At 48.9% G+C, this 10,987-nt stretch overlaps 1 pseudogene; it reads right to left on the reverse strand.

The window, feature by feature from the left end:
* Positions 1-9,773: 9,773 nt before the first annotated feature.
* On the reverse strand, positions 9,774-10,179 carry LOC114681634 (annotated as a pseudogene).
* Between the last annotated feature and the right edge of the window lie 808 nt (positions 10,180-10,987).

Raw genomic sequence — 10,987 nt, forward strand, 5'->3', positions numbered from 1 at the left:
TAAATCATTTGCCTGGCATGTGTGAGGCCCTGGGCATTGCCATCATTAAGAGGGAGACAGAGAAAGGGAGGGAGGGAGGTTTATAGAACAAACAAAATTCCCTGCTCACGTTGACTTCAGCTACCAATAAGTATGAAAAACGAATGCCTCTTGCTGGAGAAAGCACAGTATACATGCACACACACACACATGCATGTACACACGCACAGGCACACAGGCACATGTGCATACATGCATGCACACAAGCTACTCTCAAGGTTGCTTGATGTGGCAAGCTAAGTCCTCACAGGACATATTGTGTTTTGAGCTGCTTGGCTCAGGGACTTGGGCAGGGGCATGTGCAACAGTGCTCACATGGAAGTCAGAGGACAACTTGCAGGAGTCAGTCAGTTCTTGCCTTCCACCATTTAGGTCCCCAGAGCTCAAACTCAGGGAGTCAGACTCAACAGCCCGTATCTTTACCCCGGTGAGCCTTCTTGCAGCCCCTCCCCTGATTTTTAAATAATGGAATCCAGCTGTCTTCCCACGAAGCTGGTACTCTCTGACTGAGCGCTGCTCTTTTCCCTAGGCAGGCTGTGCTGACCACAGCTGCCTTGTTCTCTAGACCTGGCCTTCTTTTTCTGCTGATGCATACAGACCTACTTCATTCACCGCTGACAGCCCTGCTGGCTGCTGGCTGCTGAGGATCCAGTGCCAGGGAGCCTGGGAGCCCAGATACAGAGGCAGGTCAGAGATGAGGCCAGGCACCAGGATCCAGCTCTGCTGTGCTCTCTCCAAGCTCCCTGGATTCTGATCGAGGGAAAATTGAACCCTTCCCTGGAATCCCAACGTCTCCTGGTGAGGCCACCCCAGTTCCCAGTCCCCTGAAATGCCTGTTCATGTTCTGATGGGACCACTCATCACTTTGTAAAACACAAGCCTAAATGTGTGCCCATAATTCAGATCATCTGGGCACACGACCAGTTTTAAGATGGTGTGTGTGTGTGTGTGTGTGTGTGTGTGTGTGTGTGTGTGTGTGTGTTTGTGTTTGTCCATGTGTGCTGATTCTTTGAGACATAGTCTCACAATGTAGCTCAATCTGGTCTTGAACTTGAAATCCTCCTGCCTCAGCCTCCAAAGAACTGAGGTTACAGGCTTGCATTCTCCCGCCCAGATTTCAAGATGACATATCTGAAGGACTCCAAACACACCCCAAGACCATGGTGAAGACACCTGAAGCTGAGCCAGGCTTGCAGCTGTAGCCACAGCTGGATCTACACCTGAAACCATGGCCATGACTCATCCATTGTTTGTACAAGTGACTATGCAGGAACCCTGGCTGATTTGGTATCAGCAACCATGTCCCAAACCAAGTCAAACAGCCTGAATAGTCACAGTAAGAGGGATAATGTAAGCCTGTAAAAAGTCACCTAGGTCAGGAGGCAGAGACAGGTGGATCTCTGAGTTCAAGGCCAGCCTGATCTACAGAGTGAGTTCCAGAATAACCAGGGCCACACAGAGAAACCATGTCTGGAAAACAAACAAACAAGCAAACAGAAAAAGAGGAGAAAAATAAGCTCCATATGAGTCCTGGTCAGCTTGTGCCATCAGATGAAGGGTTTAGTAGTGCATATGTGTGTTCACATGTTCATGCACATGTGTGTGTAGGCCACAGAATGACGTAGGTGTCTTTCTCAATCACTATCCACCTTCTTTTTTTGAGTCAGGGTCTCTCCCTGAACCTGAACTTCACCAAGTAGCTAGACTATCTGCCAGTGAGCCCCTGGGATCGTCTTTGTCTCCCACCTCAGGCCCTAGGCCTACAAGTGCGTGCCACCACACCGGGCTTGACGTGGACGCTGGAACGGAACTTAGGTCCTCACGCTGCCACAACAGTCACTTCGCTGACTGAGCCACTTTCCCAGGCCTATTATGCGCTTGCGTCTGTTCTTCTCCTGTTTTGTTTCTTGGAGTCAGGGGCTCACTGTGTAGTGAGGTTTCCTGGAACTCACTCTAGAGACCAAGCTGGTCTTGAACTCACAGAGATCCACCTTCCTCTGCCTTCTGAGTGCTGAGATTAAAGGTGTGCGCCACCACACCAGCTAATTGATATTTGTTTTATTTTATGTACATGGATGTTTTCTTTGCATGTATAGTGGGGCCACCATGTGGGTGCTGGGAAACAAATCCTGATCCTCTAGAAGAGTAGCCAGTGCTGGACAACTGGACCATCTCTCAGGCCCTGTGCTTGAGTTTTAACATCAAACCCACAATGCATCTTTCATCTTCAGATCATGTTTTATATTTAGGAGTTATAGATAAGGGATCATGAGATTTTGAGGAGATTTGGATTTTGTTGTTTATTGTTGTTTTTGGTTTTGTGGTTTGTTTTGAGAGTCTCACTCTAGCCAAGGCTAGTCCGGAACTCTGGAACTCACTGTGTAACCCAGACTCAAGCTCATGGCAATCCTGCCTCAGCCTCCCAGAGCTGGGATTACAGCGCGATGCATGCCCCACTGGGACAGAAGGTCTTAAACACCTACCTCTTCAAGCTCCTCTGAGGAGATGAGTTTAACACAGGATCAGCACTTGGAGCAGGGGCCAGCTCCTGTGAAGTGCCCTAAGAAGAGGGCTCACTGTGCCCAGCTGTCCCTAATACCGGCTCCCGAAGCCTCCAATCCTCTGAGCCTTCAATGTGTCCTGTGTCCACGTGCAGCCCCTGGAGTGTCCCGAATTTCTCCCCAGGGAGGATTTAGGAGTATTGTTCTGGTTATAAGGCTCTTTACCTTTATATATATATATGCATATGGTCATTTTAAAGCACGTATTAATTGTGCAAACTAATGGGTTCTGTCATGACATTTCATACATGTATATAATATATTTTGATCATCTTCAATGCACTATTACCACATCCTGCTCCCCTTCCCACTGGCCCCTCTTCTACCTCAAAGCCCTCCTTCTCCTTTGATGCATTATCTCTAATGTTTTCATTTTAAAATTATTATCATGACATGTAAACACATACCAATATACAAGCGTAACCTGCTGAGTCCATTTAGCGTTGCTCTCCTGTGTATGTTTTTAGGGCTGACCACTTGGTATTGAGTAACCACTGAGGTTAGAGCGCACTCGATAAGTTCTTCTCAACCGGGAGAACTAGTGAGGGCAAGAAGCCAGGCGTGCTGTGTGTGAGTGTAACCCCAGGACTTGAGAGGCAAAGCCAAGCTGATCAAGGAGTTCAAGGTCAACCCTGATGATGTAGTGAATTCCAGGCTAGCATGAGTTCCATGAGACCCTGTCTCAAGAGAAGAAAAAGTAAAAAGTAACAAATGAAAGAAGAGAAGAAACAAAGATAAATACCTTGGAGCAGATGGCCTGGGTTCAAATTCCTGTGTGGTCACTCATTACTATGTGACCTTGGATCACTGCTCTGGACCTTAGCTTTCTTTTTTATTTCTTTCTCTACTTATTTATTCTTTTGTTTTGTGGTGCTAAGAATGGAAACAAATGGACTCAGACTCATGCATGCTAGAAGAAAACAGGCTGGGCCTGAGCTGGGCTGCTCTATGTTCAGCTAAGTATCAGCTGGCAGACTGTGCGCCATGCTTAGAATGATTCCATATTCTAAAGCAACAGCCTTGGCTTGAGTTACTCCATTTTGGATGTAAGTGCCAAGAAAGAATGACTCCGCATCTTGTTTGCACAAGTAAACAACTATCACCTGCCCACACAGCAGGAGGCTGCTCACACAATAGGAGGCACACACTGGTAAATAATTTATGCTGATAAATAATGACACTTGAAAATATACCACATTAACTCAAAAACAGCATACGTGTGAGTTTATCAACCCAGACCAAACCAGACGGAACTCCCTTACGTGGGACTAGAAGAGGTGCATCCCAAGATCAAAACCTGACGAGTGACCTGGTCACCTGACACAGGCCACATTCAGGAAAATTGCCCCAGAGAGGGGCATGTGCCTCTGTCTCCAGCCTGGGTGCAGTTCCCTCTGACATGACACTCAGCCCACCGCAAACCAACCCTTTAACACCTGACAGCCCTGAGCCTGAGCGGCTCTGCATGTGTGGGCGCGAAGACTTCTCTGATCGCTTCAGAAACTTCCTCTGGCCCCGGGCCAGCGCTCCGTCTCTTTGAGCATCTTCTCTGAACTCTACGTCCTTGAACTCTCAGCCATTCTGTAACCTGCGTATATGAAAATCATTAGATGAAGAGTTGAGGTGTGGTCTGAGAGTTAACACTAGTCATTGAGATTGGAGTAAAACCCTGTCTCGGGGCTGTGAGGTACAGCTCGGCTGGCAGAAAGCTTGCCTAGCGTGTGTGGAGCCCTGGCTGGGTTCCATCCCCTGTGCTGTGTAAACTGGATATGGTGGTGCACACCTGTAATCCCAGCACTCGGAGGTAGAGGCAGAAGGATAAGTTCTCTAGCAAGTTCAAGGGAGGAAAAATGAATGGCCAGCTATCAACGGAAATCAGGACTGTGCAACAAATTACAGCCAAACAAATCAATGGAGTCTGTGGATTCATTGGTCAGTCAATAAATCCTGACACTGTGGGAAGACGCAAACCTGTCCATCTATGTTAATTTTTTCTTTAGTTTTCACATTTTCATATATGCGTGTCTGTCTGTGTGTGCGTGTCAGTGTGTGTGTGTGTGTGTGTGTGTGTGTGTGTGTGTGAGTGTATGTGTGTGTGTGCGCGCGCGCACGCGCGCGCATGCTCCTGCAAGGTGAGAATGCAGAGGTGGCACATGCCACGTGTGCATGTGGAGGTCAGAAGACAAACTGCAGAAGAAGGTTCTCCCTTTCCACCATGCAGGGTCTGGGCATCCAATTCAGGCTTGCAAACTTGGCAGAGAGCACCTTTACCTGCTGAGCCATCTGGCCAGTCCTCATCAATGCTCCTAATAGAACACACTCGTGACACCAGGCAAACACTCTACCTACTGAGCCACAAAGACCTCAGCGTCTTTATTGAGGAATCAAAATGATAAGAAGTCGGCGGGGGGGGGGGGGGTGGGGGGTGGCAAATGCCTTTAATCCCAGCACTCAGGAGGCAGAGGCCAGCCTGGTCTACAGAGTGAGTAGACCCAAGACAGCCTGGGCTACACAGAGAAACCCTGTCTCAAGGGGGGAAATTATATATATGAAGACATAACTCTAGGGCTGCAGTGAGGATTAAATGGCTAATATGAAGAGAGTCACCAAGATCTCCAAAGACTTAACTGCCTCAGGATCCCAGCCCCACAACACCCATCCTCTACCCCTCCTCCAACACTCTATCAGCGGCAGCTAGGTGACTGTAGGTGACTGTAGGATGCAGTTGTGACTGTCCACACTCATGCACCGATACCCTGTCACTGCGATGGCTGAAGGCCACACTCACAGACGGCAGCTTGTGTGACAGGTTGAAACAGAGACTGTTGATGTGAGCTGTCCTGATCAGTGTACCTCCCCATGCATCCCTGTCATGCTGTATCCACCTGAGCCATTTCCCTTAGACTGGCCTCTAGGCCAAGCCCTGCGTTAAACTTGAACTCATTATATGCCACAGGCTGGCCTCAGTCCCCCAAAGGCTGGATTACAGGCACATGTACCTCACCTGGTGGCATCTCAGCTACAGTCCCCATGTTCCATAGCCTACATGCTTTGAGGACAGATGCGGTGCCTGGATTTTCCATGCTGTACTTTACACGATCCTACAGATCTGCACACCTGTCTCCCAGGACCTCAGTGTCAGTGTCCACCCTGCAGACTTCCAGGGAAGGGCTAGAGGCTTCTGAGGAGGGTGATGCTTGGAGCCACATTCCTTAATTCCAAAGGCCTATTTTATATCACCCTACCTGGGGTGTGACAGCCTATATGTATGGGACAGGATGGCTGGGTCGTTGAAAAGGGCAACCTAAGGTATATATTCTTTTCTTGTCACTGTAACAAACTTCTGACAGAAACAACTTCAGAAAGGGAAGGCTCATGTGAACTCACAGTGTGGGGACACAGGCCATTATGCCAGGAAGGGCATGGAAGCTGGTGCATCTTGGGCTGTGGTTTCAGGAATGAGTGGAACAGCTTGTTCACATCCTCATGAATCAGGGAGCAGAGAACTCAGGCAGGAGACAGAAGTGGGTATCACCTTCCAGGTTCACTCCCAGCTAGGGCTGGAGAGATGAGTCAGTGGTTAAGAGCACCGGCTGCTCTTGCAGAGGACTGGGGTTTGGTTTCAAGCACCCACATGGTGGTTTACAACCATCCCTAACTCCAGTTCCAGGAGATCTGCTCCCCCTTTCTGAGCTCTGCAGGTACCATGCACACATGGGATGCATATACATACATGTAGGCAAGACACTCACATAAAATAAATGAATACATCTAATAAAAATTTTTTAAAAAGTTTACCCCCACTTACTCACTTCTGCTAGTTAGGTCATGGTTCTAAAATGGCATTGCCAGCTGGTGACAACATGTTCAAACACATATCTGCCCCTGGGGACATTGCATATTCAACTTGTACAAGAGAGCTCTAGGGTCTGGATTCAGTTCCTAGGAACTAGGGTGCAGATTCCCAGATCTTATGGTTAAAGCCTTGTTGGTTCTAGGGCCAGAAACTCTGAGTTCTTGCTCTCTGGACTCTAGAACACTTAGGGTCTAGGTTCCGGGGCATGACGTGGTACTTTTGACCCTGGGATAGTGACATGTAGGGGCTGGGAATCAGAACAACTCCTCAAATAAAGGTGTGTGTTTCTGGCTTGGCAGACTGTCCATTCTAGCAGGTGAGAATTCTGGGTCAAATATTCTGAATCCAGGATCAGTGAAACAGATCAGAAGGTAAAGGTGCCTGCCACCAAGCCTAATGGCTTGAGTTTGATCCCTGGAACCCACGTGGAAGTAGAGAACTGACTCACAAAAGTTGTCCTCTGATATCTCATCATGTACCATGACACACACATGTCATATGCTGGTTATGGTGGTGCACACCCTTAATCCCAGCACCCAGAAGGCAGGTGCAGGCAAAGCCCAGTAAGTTTGAGGCCAGCCTGGTCTACAAAGTGAGCTCTAGGCCAGCCAGGGCTACATAGTAAGACCCTGATGGGTGATGTTGCTCTGTATGTTGTGGATGTGTTGCTCTGATTGATTGATAAGTAAAGCACTGATTGGCCAGTAGCCAGGCAGGAAGTATAGTATAGGCAGGATAAGCAGAGAGGAGAATTCTGGGAAGTGGAAGACTGAGTCAGGAGAGGTTACCAGCCACTGCCACTATGAGAAGTAAGATGTAAAGGGTAAGCCACGAGCCACGTGGCAACTTATAGATTAATAGAAATGAGTTAATTTAAGATATAAGAACTAGATAACAAGAAGCCTGCCATGGCCATACAGTTTATCAGTAATATAAGTCTCTGTGTGTTCACTTGGGTCTGAGTGGCTGCAGCCCCTGGTGGGACTGGAGAAAACTACAGCTACAAGACCCTGTCTCAAAACAAATATTTATAATTAAAACACACACACACATACACACACACACACACACACACACACACACACACACACATTCACGAATCCTGAGTCTCACAGCCAGACTAAGTTTTTTACTCCCAGAGGAGAGCGTGATTTCTTTTTTTTAATTGACTGATTATTATTTATTACATCTTTATTTTTGTGCATGATGTGTACATGTGTGTGAATCCAGAATACACGTCACAGAACACACATAATACGTATATGGAGATAAGAGTTAGCGCTGGGTGTCGAGCCTCACCTCCCACCTTTTGTGTTCAGACACAGTCTCTCCTTTGGATGTTTGCCACTGTGCACACAACTGGCCTGTGACTTCCAGGCTTCCTCCCATCTCTGTGTCCCGTCCTGTTGTAAGAACACTGAGACTACAGATGTGAATTATAGATGTGTGCTACCACACATGACTTTCCTGTGGGTTCTGGGCTTGGAACTTAGGTCCTCACACTTGCAAGTGCCTTACCCACTGAGCCATCTCCCAAGCCTGGGAATCTTGGTTTCTCAGGATAACATTCTTACCTCTGATATCTTCCAAAGAACTGTTGGTTAAAACCACAAATGGCTTCCCCAAGTACTTACAGGCAGTGCAGGCACACTCCTGGGAGCTCAGCAGGGCTTCCCTCAGTCCCTGAACTTACCTGGGGATCCAAGTAAATTTGATAACACTGACTCCCCAGAGCTCCAACTTGACAAACCTCACCCCCCTTCCCACCCCCCAACTCCCACTTCCCCCACCCTCTCCTCCCAACCTCCCCACTCCCCATCCTCCACCCCCATCCTCTCAACATGTGTTGTGACTGGGAGAATCCACAGAACCTGGATACTGTGGAGAGACCCACCTCCACAGCCCCTGGGACCTATTAGGGTGCTGGCTTTTCCATCAGCACACAGACGCCACCTGGTGGGACTGTGTGATAACTGCAATGGGGGGGTCCCATAGCCGCCCCCTCCAGCTGCCCAGAGGAGAAACTAAGGACAGAGACAGCGCTGGGTGTTGACTATAGCTGCTTGGTCAGTTCTTCTTCAGTGTGTCCAGATACTGCCGGCAGGATGCTACCCCTGGGGACAGGAGAGAGACTGGCCAGTGGTTAAATGTTTGCCTCACAACTTGAGGACCACTGAAAAATGCCAAGTGGGTATGACGACCCACCTGTAACTCCAGCCCCAGAAGAGCAAGACAGGGGCTCTCCAGGAAAAGCGAGTTAGTGAGACTGGCCATAGACTAGCTCTGGGTTTGACTGAGAGGTCCAGCCTCAGTGATAGCCCCAACATCGACCTCAGGCTGTCACATGAATACGCACACAGGTACACTCCCCACATGTCTAACACCTGCGGTCATGCACATACACACATACACACCACACTCATGCATGAAATGGGAGGAAGGAAGCTTCCATTACTACCATCATCCTGTACCACTCTATCAATCACCGGCTCCCCAGTCTGCTCTGCCTGCGTCTATGACATCCCGAGGTCACTTATACCATGAGTTGTTGGCACTGAGCCCCTACTTCCAAGATGTCATGACTGATATGGAACTCAACATACCCTTTCTAGGAACTCAACTGTGCTCCATGCTCAATATCTACTGTGAAACCTGCCAATTACTGGGTGGGCAAAGCTTTTCCTGGTGGATGCCCTTGACGTAAGTGCCCGGGGCCTCCATCCAACCACTTGGATGTTCATCTGGAGAAGCTGGCTCCACACCTGCCTGGGCTCAGCTCATGGTCCACCTGAGTGTGCCATGCACAAAGTAGCCCCCAGGACCTTCTGCTTCCCCCTGGTGCCAGGCTCAAACCCACTATTGTGGCCTAGACCCTCCACATTTACCCAACCCTCAGTGCCAGCTCTACTCTGAAATCCAGCTCATGCCTATCATCATACCTGCCTTTGTTATGTACCAAAGGCAGAAGGGCTGTGAATTCAAGCCCAGCCTGGACTGCAGAGCAAGACCTTGTTTCAAAACAAAACAAAATGAGTAAATACAAAATGTTTCTTCCAGCTCTTGCTCTCCCTCTTCCCAGCCCTTCACCACTTCAGAGACTCAGAGCCTATTCCTTATCCGCCTCAGCCATCCCAGAGACCTGTCCATGCACTGGTGCATGATTAACCACCTGCTCTTTTTTATATACAGAAAACAATCGATGTGCATTTATTGAATATGCATTGTAAGGGCTCAAGTAGACTTAATTTTTAAAAATGACATTACAGCCTAGAAATCAAGGAAAGGACAGACACAAAAGAGAGGCTAGACAGCTTGCATCACGGCTCTTGGCTGGAGACCTGCTTTGAATAGTTCCTTATAGGTCCTTCTTAGATGCTGCAGGGGGGCGGGGTTTCTGGGGCTCAGGAGCATGTGTGTTTAAAGGGCTATTGACATTGGGTTCTCCTAGCAGGCTCTGTATAGACAGCAAGGTGGTCCTGATGTCATATAGTGGGGACCACTTACCCTTGGGGATGTCCAGGCAGATGTTGTCCTGGGTGTCCATGTTGGGGTGGTAACGGGATGTGAGGAATTTCACTGTGGGTGTGTTGTAAGGGAGAGTTTATGCCTCAGGTTTTCATATACTGTGCCAGCTGCTCCATGGACGGTCACTCCCCATTTGAATATGTTGTCTGATTCAGGGAAGGCAGAAATACCTTTGTCACCAGACATCGTGAGGGTCATCAGGTCCTACTGTAGCCTTCTGCCCACAGGGCTCCAGGTGGTGCCCCTGCTGGGCCAATGTGGTGATATATTGTGTACCCCAATACACCTTACCTGGGGATCAGAGGACAGAGCCAGTCACTAAATTAGACATAGAGGTCAGGCAGTGGTGGCATACACCTTTAATCCCATCGCTTGGGAGGCAGAGATCCATCTGGATCTCTGTGAGTTCAAGGCCACCCTGGGCTGCATGAGAAAAACAGAAGCAGGCAGTGGTGACACACACCTTAATCCCAGGAAGTAGTATGGCAGGACACAGAAAGGTTTGTAAGGTGTGAGGAAACAGGAACTCGCTCTCTTGAGGCTGAGCATTTCGCAGAGGTCAGCTAGTGGCCGGCTGTTCTGCTTCTCTGATCTCTCAGCTGATATCTGGCTCTGAGCTTTTATTATAAGACCTTTTAAGATTCATGTTACAGGCCCAGCTCCCTTGCGAACTGGTAGTGACAATGGTGTCGTCCGGGTAGCAGTTTTGCAAGGCCATCCTGGGGATGCTGGTACGGAGACAGGGTGTGGAGGTGAAAGGGCAAATGGCGGCCACCTGCTCTCTGCCTGCCTGAGGGTTCTGGCTTTGGTTCTGCCCGAGCTGAGCTCTCCATCCTTTGCCCTGCACCTCCTTGCCTCGACTTTCTTTTTCTTCCCGGTCCTGTAACTCCTCTGACATACACCTCATCCCTCTCTTCTAACTCACCCCCTCCCCCCGTCCCCTTTGCACACTCATCAGGAACCTTTGCACTCTCCTAGTCAGGTTTCTGTCGCTGGGATGAAACAC

This window comes from Peromyscus leucopus, chromosome 1 (assembly GCF_004664715.2).
Source record: "Peromyscus leucopus breed LL Stock chromosome 1, UCI_PerLeu_2.1, whole genome shotgun sequence".
NCBI lineage: Eukaryota > Metazoa > Chordata > Mammalia > Rodentia > Cricetidae > Peromyscus > Peromyscus leucopus.